At 36.6% G+C, this 24,264-nt stretch overlaps 1 long non-coding RNA gene across 1 annotated transcript; it reads left to right on the top strand.

Annotated features, from left to right (window-relative positions):
* The first annotated feature begins 18,938 nt into the window (after window positions 1–18,938).
* LOC111091056 lies at window positions 18,939–23,208 on the top strand. Its single transcript, XR_005373782.1, has 2 exons — window positions 18,939–19,318; window positions 22,343–23,208. It is a non-coding gene; the product is annotated as an uncharacterized LOC111091056 (long non-coding RNA).
* Window positions 23,209–24,264: the final 1,056 nt, after the last annotated feature.

The raw sequence follows: 24,264 nt of genomic DNA, 5'->3' as shown, positions 1-24,264 counted from the left end.
CTAATGCTTCATGCCCAGTACCTTCTCAGTGAATGATAAAACATTCTTCCTTTAAATGATTTCAGAGTCTCAGACTGTTAGGAGTTCTGGATAATTCCTCCATCAAATAAACAAATCCCTGGCATTCCATTAATCATTTAGCTTAGACTCCATTGTGCTTATAGTAAAAACAACCTACAAATCTCAAAGGCTTAAAACAACTAAAGTTTACTTGTTGCCCTCTGTACATTTCCTCTAACATACTGCTCTATATTCTTTATACCCTAGAGACAAACTGAAGGCGAAGCCCTTATCTGGGGCTTACCCATCTCAGGGCACAGGAGGAAAAGATAGATGATTAGGCAACTGTTGTTTTTTTTTGTTTTTTGTTTTTTAATTTTTATTTATTTATGATAGTCACACAGAGAGAGAGAGAGAGAGAGAGGCAGAGACACAGGCAGAGGGAGAAGCAGGCTCCATGCACCGGAAGCCCGACGTGGGATTCGATCCCGGGTCTCCAGGATCGCGCCCTGGGCCAAAGGCAGGCGCTAAACCGCTGCGCCACCCAGGGATCCCAGCAACTGTTTTTTAATATTTCTGGTCAATAGTGGGCAAAATCCCTTCTGTTTCATCTTACTGACCAAAACAACTCAAGGGTCTTGGGGATGTGTAATCATCACACAAGCAGAGACAGTCAATATTTGACTTGGACTACCTACCACTTTTCCAAAAAGAAAAAAGAAAAAATTGCTCCCCTGTACATAGATGATTGCAAATGCGTTCATCATTTCTCCATTTGTTTACTTACCTGTGCATCACTCATCAGGCGTTCAGTGAAGAATTACTGTGCTCAATGTACTGTGTTACATCTTGGAGATGCCAAAGAGTGAAAGAAAATGTGATCTACATGTAGCATTTTTTTTTTTTTTGGACAGAGAAAAGAATCTTACCTAATTTAGGGAGATGTCGGTGTGTGTGCAAATGCATGTATATTTGGAAGGTGGGTGTGGTGTTAAACACACACACACACACACACGAGTAGTGGGCATTCATGTGTAGCCTTTTGAAAACCATTAAAGAAAGAAAACAGCATGAGCAAAGGCACACAGACCTAACATGCACCTCACTTTCAGGGAATGTAAGCTTCTTAAAAGCAGAGGTCACATTTTGTTCCGCTCACTTCTCTGTCTGCATTCTTTTCCTTGGAAAAGAGAAAAGCAAGTGATCCAGCACATGGATGTACAGAGTGAAGCCAGAAGTGTTGAGTGTGCAGTAACTCATACTGAAGACCTTTACAGCAAAACTCCTCTCAAATAGTGACAGTGATGCCTCTTCTGAGTATCAGGGCATCAGAAGCCATGTGTTTAGCATGAAAGAGAGAGGACTGATTGGAGAGAAAGAGGGACAAGTCTGAGGATTCTGTCTTTCTCCCTTCTATAAAGACTAACTGGAGGGCCAGAGAGAACTTCATGTTGAGAGGGGACTGAATGGTGCCTGGGTTTTGTTGACTAGAGGACAAGGATGTTCTTATACTGGAACAGAAGAAGCAATATATGCTAATCATGGTTAGGTGGGAGTAACCATGCTTATGAGGGAAGCCAATGGTTACTGAAAACTTGAGGTTTACTGGGATTTGTTAGTATCCTACCCAGTCTGCACATTTATATTTAAAGTTTAATGTATCCTCCCCATTAATTTATCTTCCTGGAATGGCTTTATTCTAGAGTGAATGTTAAGAAATTAGGTGCTAAGGAAAATAAGTATTCTGTAGGAAAAAATCCAGTAACTGTATGGATTGCATGCTGTAATGTAACTGCAAACATCCTACTAGGTTCAAAGACCCTTAAGGCAATAGACGTCTTTTATTTCCAGAAATGAGCTTAGTGTCCTGCAAAGATTAGGTCTCTGTAGCTTTGTGAATGGATATATGAATAATATGAATATGAATAAATGACAGTGGTTCTTACTGATGAGGTTTTCCTTGCATTTCATTTTTCTATCATTGGGGTCTGCAAGATGTCTATTCACTGTTCTAAACCCACAGTCTTTGGCACACTGCTGTTGGGATGAGTAAATAGAAATTATGGAGCTTTCCAGAACATACTAAGAAACGTTTTCTACTTTGTAAGCTCAATTCAATTCTATTTCATTAAATCCAACAAGCATGAGTTGAATCACCTCTAAGCATTAGTAACTGTATGAGGCTCTATGGTCTTAGTTATAATGAACACTTGATCCACATTTTCAAAGATCTCACTGCCAAAAAAAAAAAAAAATCTTAGTATCAACTGAAGAAACACATCATTTAAAAGGAGAGTGTAATTGGTACTTGAATAATTGTACATTTACAGAGCCAAGAAGTATGACTTTCTGGAAAGCTCAGATGAAAGGTTCTCAGGGATGTATTGGGTCAACTGTGTTGACCTAGTTGTAAAGTCAAATTAGCCAGACTGTCAAAATTGAAGATGCAATCTACTTTCAAGGTGTTAGGAAGAATTGAGTTTCCCTTAGGTGGAGGGTTGGGCAAAATAGGTGAAGAAGATTAATGAGTACAAACTTCCAGTTATAAAAATAGATAAATCAGGGAGATAAAAATACAGCATAGGGATGTAGTCAATAATACTGTAATCACTCTCAAAGGTAGTAGACAGTAACTACATGTATCATGGTGAGCATGACACTATGTTGTACACCTGCAACTAATATGATACTGTATGTCAACTATAAAATAAAATAACCAACCTAAAAATAAAAAAAGAACTGAGTCTGTCTCATCATAAAAAGCAATGATCAAGAAACTGATACATGGGTAAAGTTGGAGAAAATATAGGGAATTGTACTGAATATATGTTTTCCCAGGGAGATTGTTTTTTTCTGTAATTATTCCATGATAAAAGTATTTGACTTTACAATTTTATCCAATGCTGTAAAGAGAAAGGAATGAATTCTTAAACATTGTATTTTTTTATACCAAGCCATAAATTCACATAGCTACAATATGAACTGCTTCAAATGATAACTCTAAAACATCAAGAAGAAAACATTATTTATTCTTTTGTTATTGGGTTGTTCTAGAGTTATAATGTAGACTTCATATATTTGTTGTACAGTTTTTATTCTATTATTTCTCAGGCAATTGCATTTTTACTGCCAAATTGGAGGATTTACTTGAAATAATCATTGAGTACAAGCATAGTGCTAAGTATTTCAATGAGAATGTTCTCAAATGAGTTTAATTTTTCTTGTCCTGTTGTAATCAGATTACTTTTAATATGTAAAATTTATTAAAATGTATTTTCAATTATGCTGGGAAATTTAAATCAAGCAACATTTCCCACATAATCTTGCCTCCCAATATGGTTGACATTTACAAGATGGTGAGAAACATTCTGTATGCTTATTTCTTAAGTACTTTTGATTTTGTCAATACAAGATAAATTAGCTAAGTTTAGGCAACTATGTTTAGGTATTTGGATTAATCAGATACTCCATCTTGTCTGCAATATTGATAGGAATGTTTAGTAACTGTACCAAGTAGACTGATTGGCAAAAATGAATACAGATTTTGCTATAAATTGCAAATAACTATAAAATTAATTTGGTTGACTTAATCAGGAATACAGAATAACATTAGCATTTCAAGTACTTTTATTTTGATTTGCAGAATTCATTGGCAATGTAAAATAGCAATTTTATAAATCCTCATTTAGAAAAAATAGCAAAGAGAATTTATTTTGCAAATAATGTTTATGTTACAGAGGCTCATTTCAGACATTGCCTAGTTGGTTATTGTTTAAGAAAAAGCTGAACATTACAATTAAAAATAATGGTTTGTCATTTCAGGAGCCTTTTAAGACATATGCCTTGATGAATGATTATACTAGATTAAAACATTGGATTGTAGGTTAAAGAGGTATTGGTATATGACCTCTTCTATGTGTTCAATTTGGCCAACTTCTTTTACTTGTGCACAATCCATTGCCCCACAAACTTCCTAGTATTTTGAGTTGAGATGCCCCACAACCAGTATCAGCTGCTGCAGGAAAGAGCTTTGTGAAGAAGCATATCCAGAACTAGCATTTGACATTCACATTCCTTTTTTCCTTTTCACTTACTTTGTAGATAAACATGTCCTGCATAAATATTCAGTTTTAATTTATTTCAATCTTCTCAATTATTTTTCTAATTAGCTAGTAATTATTATTGAACTGATTTAGAATTAATCACTTTTTTCTGAACACATTTGTGAGAAGGGACAGATTTAATATTTTTTTTCATTTTCATAGTCTAAATTTATCCAAAGAACTCATTCACCTTCAGGATAGAATCATATATAGTTTTAACACTACTTACTTGAGGGAGTACAGGTGTAGGTAAATCTATTTTAGGAGAATTAATCTAATGTATAGGAGGATATATAGACAGGCCATGATTACCTCTGTTCCGAGCCCAAACTTAGGAGAGGAAACCTAAGATAACTGTAAGAGAAGGGTCATTTCCTAAAATGCCTGTAACCCTAGTACCAAGTAAGGTGCTTACTATGTGGTAGACACTGGACACAGTCATTAAACAGTATTTACTGATTGATTACTATGTGACAGGCTTCGTTCCAGGCAATGGGAATAGAGCAAAAAAACAAAGAAACAATTCCTTCCTTTCCTGGGGCTTATAGTCTGTTACAGAGATGGAGATCTAAAAATTCAAGTCCTTATATAATATTTCAGATGATGATATGTGATATAGAAAAGATAAAGCAAGAGGGAAGATGGTATGTGTGCCATGTGGAGGCTTGCTGTTTCATAGAGAGTGAAGAAGAAAGACTTATCTTTAAGGTTACATTTGAACGGATACCAAGACGGAAAGAGATTCTGCCGGAAAAGAATATCCAATACAGGGAAAAAATAGCAAGTACCAAGTAATAAGGACTGTGCTAGGCTCATTTTAGGAAGAACAAGGAGTTATTGTAGAGAAGTAAAGAGCTAGAGACTGACAGAGCAGAGAAAGCCTATGGACCATGGTAGAGGATCTGGCTCCTCCTCTTAGTGAGAAGGGAAGCCACCTGAGGGTTGTAAGAAGACGAATGGTGCAGAGGCACCTAAATCTTCAAAGGCTGATATTGGCAGAGCAGAAAGCAAAGCATGAAGGTCATATCTGGGAACACAGTTAGGAGCCTCTTGTAGGAATCAAGACAAGAGATATAGGCAAAAGAAGTTTTCACTTTCCAGAATACTTCGCAGAGTCCATGGTTTGGGTTTATTCATTGTCAGCCAGGAAAGACAGAAAGTGAGGGTGCTTCCAAGGATTTTTTTGTCTCTGAAAACCAGAAATGATAAAGTTGTTATTTACTGAGAGAGGGGACAGCTTGGGATGGCGTAGGATCTGGAGTTAGGTTTTGGACTTACTAAATTTGAGATGTCCACTGGCACATGGAGACAGGGACATTTGGTTGACTTCATCGTGAGCACAGAGTAAAGGAAGGGAGGAAGGCCGACAGGAGAAGGCAAAGGAAGCAGATGAACCACCAACCAAATTGATAGCAGAAAATCTGAAGTTTATATATAACTGAAAGTATCAAGACATCTTTTCTCAGTGAGTAATTTTCTTTCTGTGTGGGCTAAGGCTAATTAGTAATAAAAGAATTAAATGAGCGGGAGTGGAAAGTATTTCCCCAGCAGTGACATCTGGTTTCTTAAAGGCTATTTTGGCAGCTCCATGGTGCTCTCCAAATGTGGCATATGGCTGAAATTCTGTGTTTTGGCTCATGTGACTTGTGTTCTTGGATTTTTTTATTAGTGCCTTCTATGTGTATTTGAAAAGAAATGATATTGATCATAATCCACTTTTAAGGGAAAACAACCTCAAAAGGATTATATATTTGCAAATATTAAATAATATTTAATAATTATATGGCATATCTAACTATTAAAAGTACTGCCATGTGGATTACTGATCAGTTGGTGATTATTCACTGGGTATGTACTATATACATGGCATTTTTATGATAACCAAGATGAGCAACTATTGCTTATGCACATCAATTAGGAAGGGAGGGTCCCAAAGGAGAGGAGGGATGGGGATAAGCACTAGCAAGGCTTGGACCATAACTATGTATCAGCTGCTATAGTCATAGCACCCTATTTGAACAGCACTTGGTTTCCAGTGTATTCCATATAATATCTACCCAGATTTAAGCATGACATCTCATTCTCTTGTGACAACAAACTTGAGGCTTGTTGTGATTTTCTGTAGATCATCCAGCTTGTTGGTAGCAGTTCTGAAATCATGCCCAGGTGGACTAATGGAGGGGTGACTAAATGGGGTCATGTTTCTAGAATTTCTAAGAGTTGTTAATCTTTAAATCATCTTTCTCAACTTGGTCCTATAATCCCTGATATCATCTCGCCAGCCTAGTAATACTTTCCACCCTCAAGGCCTAAATATCAAACCTTATCAAGGGTATGCATTCACATTTCAATGATATAAAATAAAACAACCTTACTCAAATGCATGGCATAAGCAGTTTCCAACTTATTAAACTCCTTCATAATTGTCAAAATGGAATAGTTTTAATTTTGCCATAGGTTTCATGTGTTATAGCTTTTGGGACATTAATGGTGATGTTATTTTTCAGTGAAAAGCAGAAAGATATGCAACTGTGCTGATATTACAATCTAAAGAAATGAGAAATTAACTCGGTAGGAAATCAACATGATCCAGGATCAATGTGACCACTAAATAGATGAGAGTTGCCAGGGCAACTTTTCATATGCTCCAAGCGATGTGGTGGTTTGTTTTCTTGTTGATGGATATGATACAGGTTTTTGGCTACAATCCAATTCAATTAAAGAAATATTTACTGCACTTTCACTAGATATCCAGCATATTGTACCATTTTCCCTGATACCATTCATGTATCTATTCAAAAACTTATATGAAGTAAACTGGCTTAGACTTTATCTATGTGAGACCAGAAAATTGACTCTTTTGATAAAAATGTCCAGTTCCATCTGCCAGGATGTATACTGAGTTTCTGAGCCAAAAATTTGTTGGAAAATATTTTGACACTAGCCTTTACTTAATCTGTAGTATAAAGCAAGAGCTTCAGAATTATCCACTATCTTTTTTGCACTTCCACGCTAGCGTGTACAGGGTGCTATCACAGCCCCTATAATCACTAGTATGCCCAAAGTAGGTTATTGTGAGTTCAGGCAGTGAGGGGTGCCTTGCCTGTAGAGAGTTTAAGAGAATAGCAAACTAAAAGTTGCTCTGCTTTTTGTTATCAACAAGCATAGCTAATCCAATGCAATGCACTAAGTCTCTAGTGCATTGTCATGAAAAACTTTGCAGCATTTAATTTCAACTTTCTAATTATGCAGGCAGTCACGACAATAATTTAAAAACTTAAGTCAGAGACATCATCAAAATAGAAGATTGGGGTGAGTTACCATCTTCCCCAGTCCTTCCAGGCACTACAGACCAGTCCCACTTTGGTTTCACTTCCCTTCTTCCAGACTGGCAAAGCTGAGATGTACAGATATCTCTAGGAACAAGGAAGGAAAGCAGCCATGTGGCAGGAATGACGGCAGTTCACAGTGAGCTATTTTGCAGGCAAAGAAACTAAACTTCCTCCTCAGCCCCTCCACTGTTCTCAGTGGAAACTGAGATGGCATTGACAGCCAGCCCAGGCCTCTGCATCTGTATTAAGATGCCAGTCCAGACACCACAGCTGAACTCCTGTGCAAACACATGGGGCTAACCCCTATAGCTATACCCATCGCTGGCCTCCACTGCAGTAGACTTGCCTGGGAGGTACCATACAATTATAAAATGGCATGTAAGGACTGCTGCATATGCATCTGCATGCCTCTGGCCTGATATCTGTCATCAGCTCTACTGCAATGTGCATGCCCAAGGTAAGTTTGTGCAGCTACAGAAGAGCACATGAACAACCAGGACCCCAGGACACCTGGGTGGCTTAGCTGTTGAGCACCTGCCTTTGGCCGAGAGAGTGATCTGGAGTCCTGGGATCGATTCCCACACTGGGCTCCCTGCATGGAGCCTGCTTCTCTCTCTGCCTATGTCTCTGTCTCTCTCTCTCTGTGTCTCTCATGAATGAATAAACAAAACCTTTAAAAAAAATAGAATGGATCAATTCCTTTAAAAAAAAAAAAAACCAACCGGGGCTCCTGAAGCTGCCTGTGAAATGGTAGTTGTACCTGCCGTTCCTGCCTGTCCCGGTCCCACCACTATGTATGAATGTGAACCCAGTCCTTGGTACTACATAGGCACCTGCAACTGACCTCATGGCTGAGTGTGTACACAACCCAAACTCTGGTCACCAACACTGCCTCCCCTGGTCCCGAGTCGCTGGACCTGAAGGAGCCACTAAGTTCCCTGACAGTCCTTGCAGCCACTGTGGAACTCCACAGTGCACACCAAAGAACACACAGCTGTTGACACCCCGGACCCTAGCAGTCTAAGCCAAAGAGAGATCATGGTACAACAAATCTGGTGCTGCCACTTCCCCACCTCCCCTATTCCCCTGTCACCAACACACAGTTGATGCCCTGTACCCACTAGACCTGGACTCATAGCATGCTTCACTGTGCTTCCATTCCCAAGGGAAAGTGTTCTCTTACCAGAGTCAGTCCATACTCTCTGAAAGAGGTGATTGCTTTTTCAAATGCACAAACACTGATGCAAGGATATAGGGATCACAGAGAATCAGGAAAACATGAGTTCTCCCCCAAAATACAATAAACATCCCCTAAGTGGGCCCAAAGAAATGAAGGTGCAGGAATTTCCCCTCAAAAATAATGATTGTTGTAAAGATACTCTAAGTGCTATAAAAGAACAGATAAACAGGCAATATCAAGCAAACAATGCAAGAACAAAATGATACAAATGACGAAAAGATAAAAACAAAGTTCAACAAAAAGATAGAAAACATAAAAAAATCAAACAGAAATTTTGGTCTAAAAGAATACAATAAATAACTAAACTGATGGATTCAAAAGAGAGTTTTGGTAACACACTTTACCAAGCAGAAGAAAGACCTAAGAGATAGGAAAAAAAAAAAAAAGAATGTTAAAGGCTTGAAGAAAGCCCTTGGGGATTTAGAAGACACCATTAAGAGAAACAATGTATGCATCACTCCAGTCCCAGCAAGAGAAGAGATGAGGGACAAAATAGAAAATCTATTTAAAGAGATAGTGGATGTGAAGAGATTTGGACTTCTGTGTTCATGAAACTAATAAGTCACCCCAAAATTTCAATCCACAGTGATATTTTCCAAGATATATTGTAATACAACAGTCTAAAGTCAAAGATAGAAACATTTAAAAGCAATAAAGGGAAAAAAAAATCTCATATGAAAGAAACCACATAATGCTCAGCAGAGACTTTCAGGCTGGGAGAAATTGGATAATATATTCAAAGTGCTGAAAGAAAGAAACTGCCAATAAAGAATACTTTACCCAGCAATGTTGTCCTTTGGAAAGGAAGTTGAGATAAATTCTTTTCTAACAAACAAAAGCTGAAAGAGTTAATTACCTTACAAGAAATGCAAAAGGATGTCTTCTAGTAGAAACAAAAGGATGCTAATTTGTAATAAGAAAACATATAAAAAATACAACACACTATAAAGATAAACATCTAGTCAGATTCAGAATTGTCTAATATTATAGTATGGTGGTGTGTTAATTACTTAACTCTATTACAAAGAGTGAAGAAAAGTATAAACACAACAATAGCTACAATAACTACTTAATGGAAACACATTAAAAGAGATGTAAATTGTGACATCAAAAAGATAAAATGGAGAGAATAAAAAGAGTTTTTGGATGTAAAGGAAGTTAAAATGTTATCAGTTTATTTTTTTATTTTTAAGATTTTTTATTTATTTACTCATAAGAGACAGAGAGAGAGAGAGAGAGAGAGAGAGAGGCAGAAGCAGGCTCCATGCAGGGAGCCCAATATGGGACTTGATCCCAGGTCTCCAGGATTGCCTCCTGGGCCGAAGGCAGGCACTAAACCACTGAGCCACCCAGGCTGCCCAAAATGTCATCAGTTTAGACTGTTATATTTCTAATAAGCTATCTGTAAGCCACATTGTAACCAGAAATTAAAAATCTACAGTAAGTTCACAAAAGATAAAAAGAAGAAAATCAGGGCAATTCAGGTGGCTCAGCGTTTAGTGCCGCCTTTGGCCCAGGGCATGATCCTGGAGACTGGGTATTGAGTCCCACCTCAGGCTTCCTGCATGGAGCCTGCTTCTCTCTCTGCCTGTGTCTCTGCCTCTCTCTCTGTGTCTCTCATTAATAAATAAATAAAATCTTTTTTAAAAAAAATCAAAGCATACAGTAAATTATCAATTCACAAAGGAAGGTGGCAAGAAAGGAAGAAAACAACACAAGAGAAATATTAAATACCAGAAAATAACTATTCAGAGAGCGTTGGTAAGCCCTTGCCTACCAATAATTACTCTAAATATAAATACATTGATTCTCCAATGAAAAGACAAAGAATGATTGAATAGATTTTTTTTTAAAAGTCTTACTATATGCCAAAGCCAAGAGACTCATTTGGCTTTAAGCACTACATTGGCTCAAACTAAAGGCATGGAAAAAGATATTCCATGCAGGTGGAAACCAAAAAAGAGTAGGAATAACTATACTTATATTGAACAAAATAGAATGTAAGACAAAAGCAATAATAGGAAACAAAGAAAGTCATTGTATAATGATAAATATATCAATTTATCAGAAATTACAATAATTATAAATATATATACACTCAAAATTGGAGCACCTAAATGTATTGAGCAAATAGTAATAGATCTGAAGGGACAAATAGACAGCAATACAATAATTGACAGGGGAGTTCAATACCTCACTTTTAACAATGAGTAGGTCATCCAGACAGAAAATCAGTTAGGAAGCAGTAGACTTAAACCATTCTTTAGACTGAATGCATCTAACAGATATATACAGAATGTCCATCCAAAGCATCAGGATACACATTTATCTCAAGCACACATAGACCATTCTCCAGGACAGAGCACATGATAGATCCCAAGTGATCTGCACAAGTATTAGGAAATGTATGAAGATTGGAAGCTCACAAAGTATTCTTTTAGTATAATGATATGAAATTAGAAATAACAGGAGGAAAACTAAAATATTCACAAATATGTGGAAATTAGCAACACACTTCTGAATAACCAATGGGTCAAAGAAGAAATTAAAAGGTAAATTTTTAAAAATCTTGTAAAGGTTACAAAATTACACTAACACAAGCAAAAATGGAAACACAACATATCACAACATGCGGGATGGTGCAAAGGCAGTGCTAATAGTCAATTAAGTGCATTGTGATAAATGCCTACATTATGAAAAAAAAATTCAAATAAACAACCTAATTTTACAACTGAAGAAATTAGGACAAGAGAAACAAACTAAGCCCAAAGTAAATGGAAGATAGTAAACAACAAAGATCAGAGCAGAAAATAATAAAGAATAGCCTGGAAAAACAAAATACTAATGATGTTAAGAGGTTTTGTGTTTTGTTTTGTTTTTTGCTTTATTTTTTTTTAAGATAGCATTGACAAAACTTTAGCTAGACTAAGAAAGAGAGGGAGGACAAAAACATAAAATCAGAAAAAGAAGACATTTCACCTGATACCACAGAAATACAAAAATCATAAGAGATTACTGCAAACAATTATACACATTCAATAACCTAGAAATACATAAATTCCTAGAAATGTACAACCTAGCAACTCTAAATCACAAAGAAATAGAAAATATGGAACAAATCAATTATGAGTAAGGAGATTAATTTAGTCATCACAAACCTCCCCCAAAAGAAAAGTCCAGAACCACATGGCTACAATGGTGGCTTCTACCAAACATTGAAAGAGAGACTCTTTCCATCATGTTCTGGGAAATCAACTTAATAAGACTGAGCTAGGTACTTACCCAGGTGTATGCTTGTTAATTCATCAATTAATTAGTTGGGGTATTATTATTCTAATGAATAAGAGTACTAAAATCTCAGATCACTGTGAGTTGGAGCTAGCCCTTCACCAGAAATCTCTCATATTCTTAACAAATGGCCACATAGCTTGGTTCACATATTAAACTACCAATCACAAAGACATTCTCTCTTCTCTCTTTTAATTTATATTATGAGAAATTTCAAATGTATTACAAAAGTAGAATGATAAACACATGTATCTTCTTCCCAAGTACAATGTTCTCCTATTCAGAACTACCTTTCTTTCATCTACACCTGACCTCTCCCTAAACCAGTCCCTGGAACTATTTTTGAAGGATTATATGCACACATAGAAGAGGAACTCTGTCAAAGGCCAAAAAATGAAATAATGAAATAAAGGATGAAAGAAGAGCCTTAGGAATTGGTTAAATGTGATGACTAGGGGTCAAGTGTTTAGTGTGGACACTACCATTGGAAATATTAAGAAGAAAGCTTATTAACATAGAATGTACATGTACAAGACACTGGGATGAGGGCTTTTTTTTTTTTAATTTCCACAACTCAGTGCACCATTATTAGTTTAATTTACAAATAGAGAAATGGAGGTTAGGCAAGGGTAAGTCATCTGTTGTGGACAACATGATGAATAGAGAATAGAGCAAGAATTGGAGATTTTATTTATTTATTCATGAGGGACATAAAGAGAGGCAGAGACACAGGCAGAGGGAGAAGCAGGCTCCATGTAGGGGTCCCAATGTGAGACTCAATCCCAGGACCCCAGAATCACACCCTGAGCTGAAGGCAGATGCTCAACCACTGAGCCACCCAGGTGTCCCTATTCTCTCATTTCTAAAACTGATATTTAGCGATCACCTTCTATCCTCTCGATGAACTGGGAATACTCCCAGAAATTAGGGCAATGAGGATTCTGTTCTCATGGCTTTCACTTTCAACTGAGGCAAGCAGACCACAAAAAGAATTAAATCAATGATCAAGATGGTTGGGTCCATGCAGTAGAGAATGAGTGAGAGAGCCAGGATGGAATGCTTCCCCTGGTATCTGTGTGTGTGTGTGTGTGTGTGTGTGTGTGTGTGTGTGTGTAAGAGAGAAAAAGAAACAGAGAGACTCAAATTGTTACAAATATCATTTGGTATTACAAAATTTAGAAGTAATCTAAGAGTTCAATATAAGGCCTCACAAGAACAGAGAGGCTGACAAAAAGTTATGTAGTCCAGCAACACTCAAGCAAATGATTGTCCCCAGAGGAAAGATAGTACTAGGTTTAGAGAGTACACCTGATATACACAGCAAGAAGGATAGATTCATAGCCAAGGATAAGGGTATCTTCCTATCCCTCCCTACAAAACAGCTTGAGTTGGAAATTAAGATTTGCCCAAAGCAGCTTCTTCCCTTCCTGCCCAGTCAAGGCATCTGAGACATAGACCTACTCACTGTGGCTCTAAGCTCTAAGCTTATGAGAACACCCAGAGATTGTATGGCCCAGTGGCCCAGTGGCATTTGACCCTAGAGAAAAGCATTCAGAGCTGATAATTTACAGAGAAAAGCCATTGAACCTATTTGGCCAAGGGACTTAGGGTACAGATTGGTTTGAGTTAAAACAACAAAGAGCTCTAAAGCTTTAGAGTTACTTCTCCCACTGAACCTTGCCAAGGAAACTTAGTCATAGCTCCATTTATTTCTGAATACAACCTTCAGCCTGCACGACCAGTTTACCTAGGCACAAAGGAACCTGTGTAGCACATCTAACAACCATGCTTATGGTGGCAGACAACTGAAAGCACAGCCCATGGTTTTCCCTGTTTACAGAGCAAGACTGGTGGCTTCACTTGACCAGGGAATTCTGTGCATACCCTTGCCTGATGTCTGTCCTAAAATCACAAACCATACAGGCCCATCCTGCTGTGCTGCCAGGGCAGTGAAGATCATATATAGCTCCATATTTAGTGAATATAGTCCCCAGCTCCAACCATCTAGTAAGCCTGACCAGAGAATCCACCCAACCATGGAAACCATCCTACAGTCTAATTTGAGGAGAGGACCAAGCCAGTAGTTCTACCTCACTGTTTTCAGTCAATGGCACAACCTCCTATCCCCAAACTCAGATCTCAAACATTTGCCTTGCCCCAATATAAACTGTAATAACAGGCTCCATCTGCCCAAACACATTACCAGCAGGCATGCCCAGACTCACTTTAGCCTTAAAGGCATACATAGACTAAGAGTAAAGGGATGTAAAAAGATATATATTTTTTTAAATGGTAACCAAAAAAAAGGAAAGGTAGCTATAATTATATCTAAAAATGGTAAGTAAAGACAGAGAAGGTCATTACATAGTGATAAAAGGGTCAAAACATCAAGAAGATAGAACACTGTAAATATTTATGCACCCAACATTGGAGCACCTAAATATATAAAGGCAAAAACTAACAGAGTTAAAAAGATAAGTAAACAATAACACAATGATAGTTGGGGACTTTCACTCCTAACAAGGAATAGATTATCCAGACAGAAAATCATTGACAATTAGACCAAACACCATAAAACAGATGACTACATGCTCTATAAGGAAAAACACTATACACCAAATAGACCTAACAGACATATACGGAACATCATATCCAATAACAACAGAATACGTGTTCTTCTTAAGCACACATTTTTCTAGGATAAGTCATATGTTGGGCTACAAAATAATTCAAAAAGATTGAATTTGCTCTGTGACCATAATGGCATAAACTCGAAATCAATAACAGGAGGAAATCTGGAAAACTTACAAACATATGTAAATTAAACAAACATTCTCTTAAACAAACAACAGATCAGAGAAAAAATTAAAGGGAAAATGAAAAAGTTCTTAAGACAAATGAAAATGGAAGCAACATTCAAAAAATTATGAATGCTGAAAAAAATAGTTCTGAGAGGGAAGTTCATAGGAATAAGTGCTTACATTAAGAAGCAAGAAAGACCTCAAATGAATAAATTAACACTATGTCTTAAGAAAATTTAAAAAGAAGAATAAACAGATCCCGAGGTTAGCAGAAGAAAGGAAATAATAAAGATTAGAGCAGAAATAAATGAAATAAAAAAACCAGAAAAACAATAATAAATATTAATCAAACTAATAGTTGAAAAGATAATGATAATTGAAAAGACAAATGAAATTGAAAAACTCTTAGGGAGACTAACCAAGGACCCAAATCAACAAAATGTTAAATGAAAAAAGACGACATTACAACAGATACCATAGAAATGCAAAAGATAATACGAGGCTCCTAGGAATAATGATGCACCAAAGAATTGGACAACCTAAAAAATTTGAGAAAAATTTAAGAAACACACAACTTACCAAAATTAAATCAAGAAGAAATAGATATAAAATTATTTAATTGGTAATCAAAAATCTCCCAGAGAAGACTGCCCAGGCTCAGATGGCTTCACTGGTGAATTTTGCAAAAGTATTTAAAGAATTAATACCAACACTCCTCAAACTCTTCCAAAAAATGTAAAAGGGAACACTACCAAACTCATTTTACAAAGCCAGCATTATCCTGATACTAAAACCATAAAGGGAAATTACTAGAAATGAAAACTACAGGTCATTATCACTGGTTGATATAGGTGTAAACATTTTCAATAAGATACTAGCAAACCAAATTCAGTAGCACTTTAAAAGGATCATATACCATATCAACTGGGATTTATCACTAGAATGCAAGGATGGTTCAACATATCCATATCTACTGATGTGATGCATCACATTAATGAAAGAATTGTATGATCATGTCAATGAATGCAGAAAAACTTTGAAAAAAATTCAACACCCATTCATCATTAAAACCAATAAAACTCTTAACAAATTAGGTATAGAAGGAACATATCTCAACATAATAAGGGGCATATATGACAAGCCCACAGTTAGTATCATACTTAATTATGAAAGGATGAAATTAAATTTTCCTCTAAGCTCAGGAACAAGACAAGAGTGCCCACTTTCGCCACCCCTATGTATCATATAGTAGAAATTTTTCATAGAGCAATCAGGCAAGACAAAAACAAATAAACAAACAAACAAAAACAACATTGGAAAGAAAGTAGTATAATTGCTTTTATTTTTGACAAAATATTTCTATTTTATTATGACAAGACATATATTGAATATTCTAACGTTTCAACCAAAAAACTTTTAGATCTAATTAATGGGTTCCATAAAGTTCCCAGATACAAAATTAACATGCAAAAATTGGTAGCATTTCTGTACACTAACAACATTTCGAAAGAAAGAAAGAAAGAAAGAAAGAAAGAAAGAAAGAAAGAAAGAAAGAAAGAAAGAAATTCCATTTATAATATCAAAAACCATAAAATACCTAGGAATAAATTTATCTAAGGAAGTGAAAAATCTCTATGCTGAAAATTAAAAGACATTAATGAAAGAAATAAAAAAGGTCATAAGTAGATGGAAAGATATCCTATGTTCATGGATTGGAAGAATTAGTATTGCTAAACTGTCAATACTACCATCAGCCATCTAGAGAATCAATGTAATCCTTATCAAGGTTTCAGTAGCATTTTTTTTTTTACAGAAGTTCAAAAAACACCCCTCAAGTTTATACATGGAATCACAATCCTGAGCCACTGCATGGGGTTCTAGGGTACAGAAGAAAACAGGTTCTAGAATCTCCACTGCAGCCAATAAAAGTCTCTCTTCATTGTTTTGTCTGTGCTTCTTATCTCCTTCCCTTTTGGCTTCATGAGCTACAGCTAATGCACTGGACTTGGATGAGGCAATGGTGTCTCCAGTGGCAGTGTGTTTAAGGCCAACAGTCAACATAATGTTACTAGTAGTCAGTGAAGGGATTTCTATATATTGGCCAGTGAATGGCAAAAGATGACTTATTCTGTCTGTGCAGTTTCCAGTAATACTATAGATGGCCAACTGAGGCTTTATCAGGCCTAAAACGACAGAACCTCCATCAATGGCTAAGCAGCCAGATTTGGATTATGTGTTGAAATGCTTTCAGCATGAAGATCCTAGTTTGAAAGTGAAGCTAGATCTGACTCTGGGCAGACTGTGGTATGTGGTATGGGGAAATTACATATTGAGATTATTCGTGACCAAATGAGGAGGGAATATGGAGTGGAAACATATCTAGGGCCTCTACAAGTAGCATAACAAGAGACCATCTTAAATGCAGTTCATGCCACAGATACCTTATATAGAACTTTAGGAGACAATCATCATTTCGTGGTTATAGAACTGAAAGTAAAACTAATGGAAACATCCTCTGTTATGCCAGTTATTGAGTATGCTAGAAGTGTTAGCAAAGACCTTCTGAAACCCTCTGAAGAGGTCACTGAAAATTGAATTCACAGTCTGTGCCTCCAAGGACCATTGCTTGGATCGTCAATTCAAGCTGTGGCAATTACTTTGCAGTCCCTAATAATCCATCCTGGTACCTCCACAACTATGATTTCTGTCTGTGTTTCAAGATGCATACAAAAGGCTCTAAAGAAAGCTGATAAGCCAGTTTTAGACACCACCACCCATCCCCCCTCCTCTTCCACCCCTCAGATCAAGGTCACAATGACTAGAGATCTATAGATTACCTCAGTCCTGTCCTGGAAGATCTGGCTCGAGAAGAGAGACCATTCAGGAAGTCCAGACTCATCAGGAAAACAAAATTAATATTGGATTTGTTCACGTAGCAGAAATTATGGTTTATTCAACTGTGATTCAAACACTAACATACGGCTTAGCAACTTTTGCCTTAGAGCTATCTTTTTATCAAGCCATAAATCCTCCAGACCAAACTACACTAAGTAGCTTGTAGGTCTTCAGTGAGCAACTCAGGAGCACCTATTGACTGCATTTTCAGGAAGAAGAATTTTTGTTTTACTGAACTAGATAAATTGACAGGGGCTCCAGAGCTGCCCATTATGCTCTATATAATTAGAATTGAGTTCTGCTGTTGGAAGTCATGTAAATGAACTATTGTGTATCTATCAGTTATTACTTTGGAATTTATTCAGTGTTATTACAAAAAAAGTTTATATGGAATTACAGAAGACCTCAAATAACCAAAGAAATCCCAAGAAAGAATGAAGCAGGAAGTATCACAGTTCCTGATTTCAAGCTGCATATAAAGACATAATCATCGAAACAGAGTGGTAATGGCATAAAAACAGATGAAACAACAGAACAGAATCAAGGGCCCGGAAATAAACACAAGCATATATGATTAACTAATATTTGACAAGGAAGTCAAGAAAATCTGAATGGAGAAAAGGCAGTCTCTTCAATAAATGGGGCTGGGATAATTGGATATTCAAGTGCAAAGAAATTAAAATGGACCCATATCTTATACCACTTACAAAAATGAACTCAAAATATATTAAAGACTTAAATGTAAGACTTGAAATCATGAAGCTCCTTGAAGAAAACTGGAATAAACCTCCTTGATTTGGGTCTTGATAATGATTTTTTGGCTATGACAAAAAAAAAGCACTAGCAACAGACAATTAAAAAGCTTCATATGACAATAGAAATGATCAACAAATTGAAAATATAACCTATGGAATGAGAAAAAGATAGTTTCAAACCATTTATCTGATTAATATCTAAAATGATAAAGTAGTTGTAATCTCAATAGCAAAACACCAAAAAAAAAAAAAAAAAAGTTTAAAATGGGTCAAAGACCTGAATAGATATTTCTACAAAAAAGATACATGCAAGGCCAGTAGATTCGTGAAAAGATCTCATTATCACTAGTCATTAAGAAAATGCAAATTAAAACTACAAAGAGATGTCATCTCGCCTGTTAGAATGGCCATCATCAGAAAGACAGATAACAAATGCTGGTGAGGATGTGGAGAAAAAGGAACCCTGTGCCCCATTGTGGGATTGTAAATTGGTACAGCCACTGTGAAGAATGGTAGAGAGGATCCTCAAGGAGTTAAAAATAGAATTACCATATGCTCCAGCAATTTACTTCTGGGAATATATCCAAATGTATGTCTGCATCTCCATGTTTTCATAATAGCATTATTTACAATAGGCAAGACATGGAAACAATCTGTGTCTATCAGTGGACAAATGGATAAAGAAGTTGTAAAGTAGGGAATCCTACTGTTTGGCACAACGTGGATGAAACTTGAAGTCAACATGATAAGTGAAAAAAGTAAGATAGAGAAAGACAAATATTGTAGGATCTCACTTATATGAGGAATTCAAATGAACAAAAAAGCCCATGGAAAAATAAATCAGATTGCCTCTTAAAAGAGGCAGAAGGTGGAAGGAGGGGACATTGGGGGAAGGTGGTCAAAGGTACAAATTTCCACCTATAAGATAAATGAGTACTAGAAGATGTAATGTACAACATGATGTATCACAGCTGTATGGTATATAGGGAAGTTGTTCCCAGAGTAAATCCTTACAGTTTCTTTTTTTTTATAATAAATTTATTTTTTATTGGTGTTCAATTTGCCAACATACAGAATAACACCCAGTGCTCATCCCGGCAAGTGTCACCCATTCACCCCCACCCCCCGCCCTCCTCCTCTTCCACCACGCCTAGTTCGTTTCCCAGAGTTAGGAGTCTTTATGTTCTGTCTCCCTTTCTGATATTTCCCACACACCTCTTCTCCCTTCCCCTATATTCCCTTTCACTATTATTTATATTCTTCAAATGAATGAGAACATATAATGTTTGTACTTCTCCGATTGACTTACTTCACTCAGCATAATACCCTCCAGTTCCATCCACGTTGAAGCAAATGGTGGGTATTTGTCGTTTCTAATGGCTGAGTAATATTCCATTGTATACATAAACCACATCTTCTTTATCCATTCATCTTTCGATGGACACCGAGGCTCCTTCCATAGTTTGGCTATTGTGGACATTGCTGCTATAAACATCGGGGTGCAGGTGTCCCGATGTTTCATTGCATCTGAATCTTTGGGGTAAATCCCCAGCAGTGCAATTGCTGGGTCGTAGGGCAGGTCTAGTTTTAACTCTTTGAGGAACCTCCACACAGTTTTCCAGAGTGGCTGCACCGGTTCACATTCCCACCAACAGTGTAAGAGGGTTCCCCTTTCTCTACATCCTCTCCAACATTTGTGGTTTCCTGCCTTGTTAATTTTCCCCATTCTCACTAGTGTGAGGTGGTATCTCATTGTGGTTTTGATTTGTATTTCCCTGATGGCAAGTGATGCCGAGCATTTCCTTATGTGCATGTTGGCCATGTCTACGTCTTCCTCTGTGAGGTTTCTCTTCATGTCTTTTGCCCATTTCATGATTGGATTGTTTGTGTTGAGTTTAATAAGTTCTTTATAGATCTTGGAAACTAGCCCTTTATCTGATACACATATCTTGCACATATCTTCTCCCATTCTGTAGGTTGTCTTTGAGTTTTGTTGACTGTATCCTTTGCTGTGCAAAAGCTTCTTATCTTGATGAAGTCCCAATAGTTCATTTTTGCTTTTGTTTCTTTTGCCTTCGTGGATGCATCTTGCAAGAAGTTACTGTGGCTGAGTTCAAAAAGGGTGTTGCCTGTGTTCTCCTCTAGCATTTTGATGGACTCTTGTCTCATATTTAGATCTTTCATCCATTTTAAATTTATCTTTGTGTATGGTGAAAGAGAGTGGTCTAGTTTCATTCTTCTGCATGTGGATGTCCAATTTTCCCAGCACCATTGATTGAAGAGACTGTCTTTCTTCCAGTGGAGAGTCTTTCCTCCTTTATCGAATATTAGTTGACCATAAAGTTGAGGGTCCACTTCTGGGTTCTCTATTCTGTTCCATTGATCTATGTGTCTGTTTTTCTGCCAGTTCCACACTGTCTTGATGACCACAGCTTTGTAGTACAACCTGAAATCTGGCATTGTGATGCCCCCAGATATGGTTTTCTTTTTTAAAATTCCCCTGGCTATTCGGGGTCTTTTCTGATTCCACACAAATCTTAAAATAATTTGTTCTAACTCTCTGAAGATAGTCCATGGTATTTTGATAGGGATTGCATTAAACGTGTACATTGCCCTGGGTAACATTGACATTTTCACAATATTAATTCTGCCAATCCATGAGCATGGAATATTTTTCCATCTCTTTGTGTCTTCCTCAATTTCTTTCAGAAGTGTTCTATAGTTTTTAGGGTATAGATCCTTTAGCTCTTTGGTTAGGCTTATTCCTAGGTCTCTTATGCTTTTGGGTGCAATTATAAATGGGATTGACTCCTTAATTTCTCTTTCTTCAGTCTCATTGTTAGTGTATAGAAATGCCACTGGTTTCTGGGCATTGATTTTGTATCCTGCCACGCTACCGAATTGTTGTATGAGTTCTAGCAATCTTGGGGTGGAGACTTTTGGGTTTTCTATGTAGAGTATCATGTCATCGGTGAAGAGGGAGAGTTTGGCTTCTTCTTTGCCAATTTGAATGCCTTTAATGTCTTTTTGTTGTCTGATTGCTGAGGCTAGGACTTCCAGTACTATGTTGAACAGCAGTGGTGAGAGTGTCTTGTTCCTGATCTTAGGGGAAAGGCTCCCAGTGCTTCCCCATTGAGAATGATATTTGCTGTGGGCTTTTCGTAGATGACTTTTAAGATGTCGAGGAATGTTCCCTCTATCCCTACACTCTGAAGAGTTTTGATCAGGAATGGATGCTGTATTTTGTCAAATGCTTTCTCTGCATCTAATGAGAGGATCATATGGTTCTTGGTTTTTCTCTTGTTGATATGATGAATCACATTGATTGTTTTACGAGTGTTGAACCAGCCTTGTGTCTCGGGGATAAATCCTACTTGGTCATGGTGAATAATTTTCTTAATGTATTGTTGGATCCTATTGGCTAGTATCTTGTTGAGAATTTTTGCATCCATGTTCATCAGGGATATTGGTCTGTAATTCTCCTTTTTGGTGGGGTCTTTGTCTGGTTTTGGAATTAAGGTGATGCTGGCCTCATAGAACGAATTTGGAAGTACTCCATCTCTTTCTATCTTTCCAAACAGCTTTAGTAGAATAGGTATGGTTTCTTCTTTAAACATTTGATAGAACTCCCCTGGGAAGCAATCTGGCCCAATCCTAGAGTTTCTATTACAAGATTTTTTTTTCCTTTTTCTTTTCTTTTTAGCGTATCTGTATGATATGATGGATGTTAGTCGGATGAATTTGTAATCATTTCATAGTATATGTAAACCAAATTGTCATGCTGTATTCCTTAAGCTTATACAGTGATGTATATCCATAGTTTTCTCAATAAAACTGGCAGGGAGGGGAAAGGAGGTCAGATGAGCCCAGGACTAGTAAGGACCCTGAAATACAGAAAGAATTCGAAGTCTCTGTTTACTGTTTACAGATACCTCAACAGATACAGATACCACAGAAGCCCTCCTTCCTTCAAACAGTCTGATGCCACAATGATTGTAAATAGGAGAGAAGTGACAGGATCCATGAGGCTGAGCAAGTATGTACAGAAAGACATTTTCTACAGGGAATATAAATCAGATCAGACTAAGTAAATGCTTATGTCAATCAGATCATGAAGAAACACTACATCAGTTTTAGGCAAAATGCATTTTGTGCATTGAGTGGCAGTGCAGTTAAATTGCCATCTGTATTTACACACACAAATTGCCTCATATACAGTATTTGTGTGTGTATGAATTATATTCATATGTAGATGTGTGTGCACATGTATTCACATGTTTTATTGACAGTACAGCTAGCACTCCATGGTTTTCTCCAACTAGAAACCAGATTATTTGATCAGGAATCTATTGATCAGAACCTAGGTCTGCATTACACATGGATTTTGTTGTTTCATATCACCCACAATTCACATTGAGCTGCTAATGTCTTCAAAATATGATTGAAATATTAAATATAGCATATTCTAAATTTTTTGCGAGTCCTCCAATTTAATCTTTACCCAGAATTTTATTAACACTTTTACTATTGCATTAGGCATCTCTTCTCTTATTTTTTTCTTCAACTGGGCAGAACTAAGACTGATACTGTACTTGTTTTATAATTATAACTGTGTTTATAGAAAAGGTTTTCTGTGTTTATCTGAAGAAAAGAGGCCTTTTATAGCCTATTATCTGAAATATATCCCCTATCATTCAAAAGCCTACACTTACTCCTTTTTTTTTAACTCTTACTTTTTTAAATGAATAATTATATGTATAGCAGTTTTGTTAAAATAAACCAGTTATCATTTTAGGATATATGTGGTTTTTTTTTTTAGATATATGTGTTTGTATGAGTGTGTGCATATGTGTATAAACATATTTATATAGAGATATAAAATACAAAATATATGTAACAATATTGCATTATGTGTTATATAATATGTAATATAAATAATATGTATAACATATAGACATCATATTTAGGTATATACACTTTATATACATATTTAGGTATATACATGTCACACACATACATTTAATCAAATGTTTTATATTCAGTCATATGCAATTTTGTGAGTGATGTTAGCAAGACCTATTTATCTACAAAGATTGTCCTTGCAAAAAAATCTCACTGTTAACTTCTTGAATGCCACTCCATCTGTGATTTTTTTTTTAATTTCTAATGAATATCACACATACTCATAAAGGAGAAAAGAAGGCTCCAGAAAATTAGAACAACAGTACAATTGTTTTTTTTACCAAGTGGATACTTTGAGATTGAGGAACACAGCACTTTAAAAATTATGCCATAATGACAAGTATAAAATAGGAATGTTAGGGACAGCGCAACAAGAATGATCAGCCTACTAAAATTTAGCATATATGAGTGCAAGGATGGAAGAGGGGCCTGACCTAGCCTGCCTTTGCTTTGGTGCTTGTGCTGATTATGGTTTAGTTGGTGTGCTTGGGGGTTTAGGTTCTGTCAATAACAGCAGGTAGAGCTCATCCTTCTCTCCAGGTGACTTCTCCCTCAGGCACTGAATCCCTTCTCAGCAAATACTACAGATACCTCAATCCTGTTGTCAACATTTCTAACTCCAGCTTCCCCCACTCACCACCCCCAAAACTTAATATAGCCTCAGTTCCACAAGCTGCAATCAATACAAAAGGGAAAACAAATTCTTTCACCCAAGTTTAGTGTGTGACCTAAATCAGTTTTTCATGTTTGACCAACATTTATATCCACAAATGTAACAGGATACTTTCTAAGAAAAGAAGATTAAACCAGATGTTTTCTATTGATAGATATAGGTCTGCTATCTTTGGGTGCATTCTTCTTTGTACATTTTCATTCTGAAACTTTTCC

The sequence above is a fragment of the Canis lupus genome, chromosome 19 (genome assembly GCF_011100685.1).
Source record: "Canis lupus familiaris isolate Mischka breed German Shepherd chromosome 19, alternate assembly UU_Cfam_GSD_1.0, whole genome shotgun sequence".
NCBI lineage: Eukaryota > Metazoa > Chordata > Mammalia > Carnivora > Canidae > Canis > Canis lupus.
The sequence above is the reverse complement of the archived record's forward strand: the minus strand, read 5'-3'. Positions and strand labels throughout refer to the sequence as shown.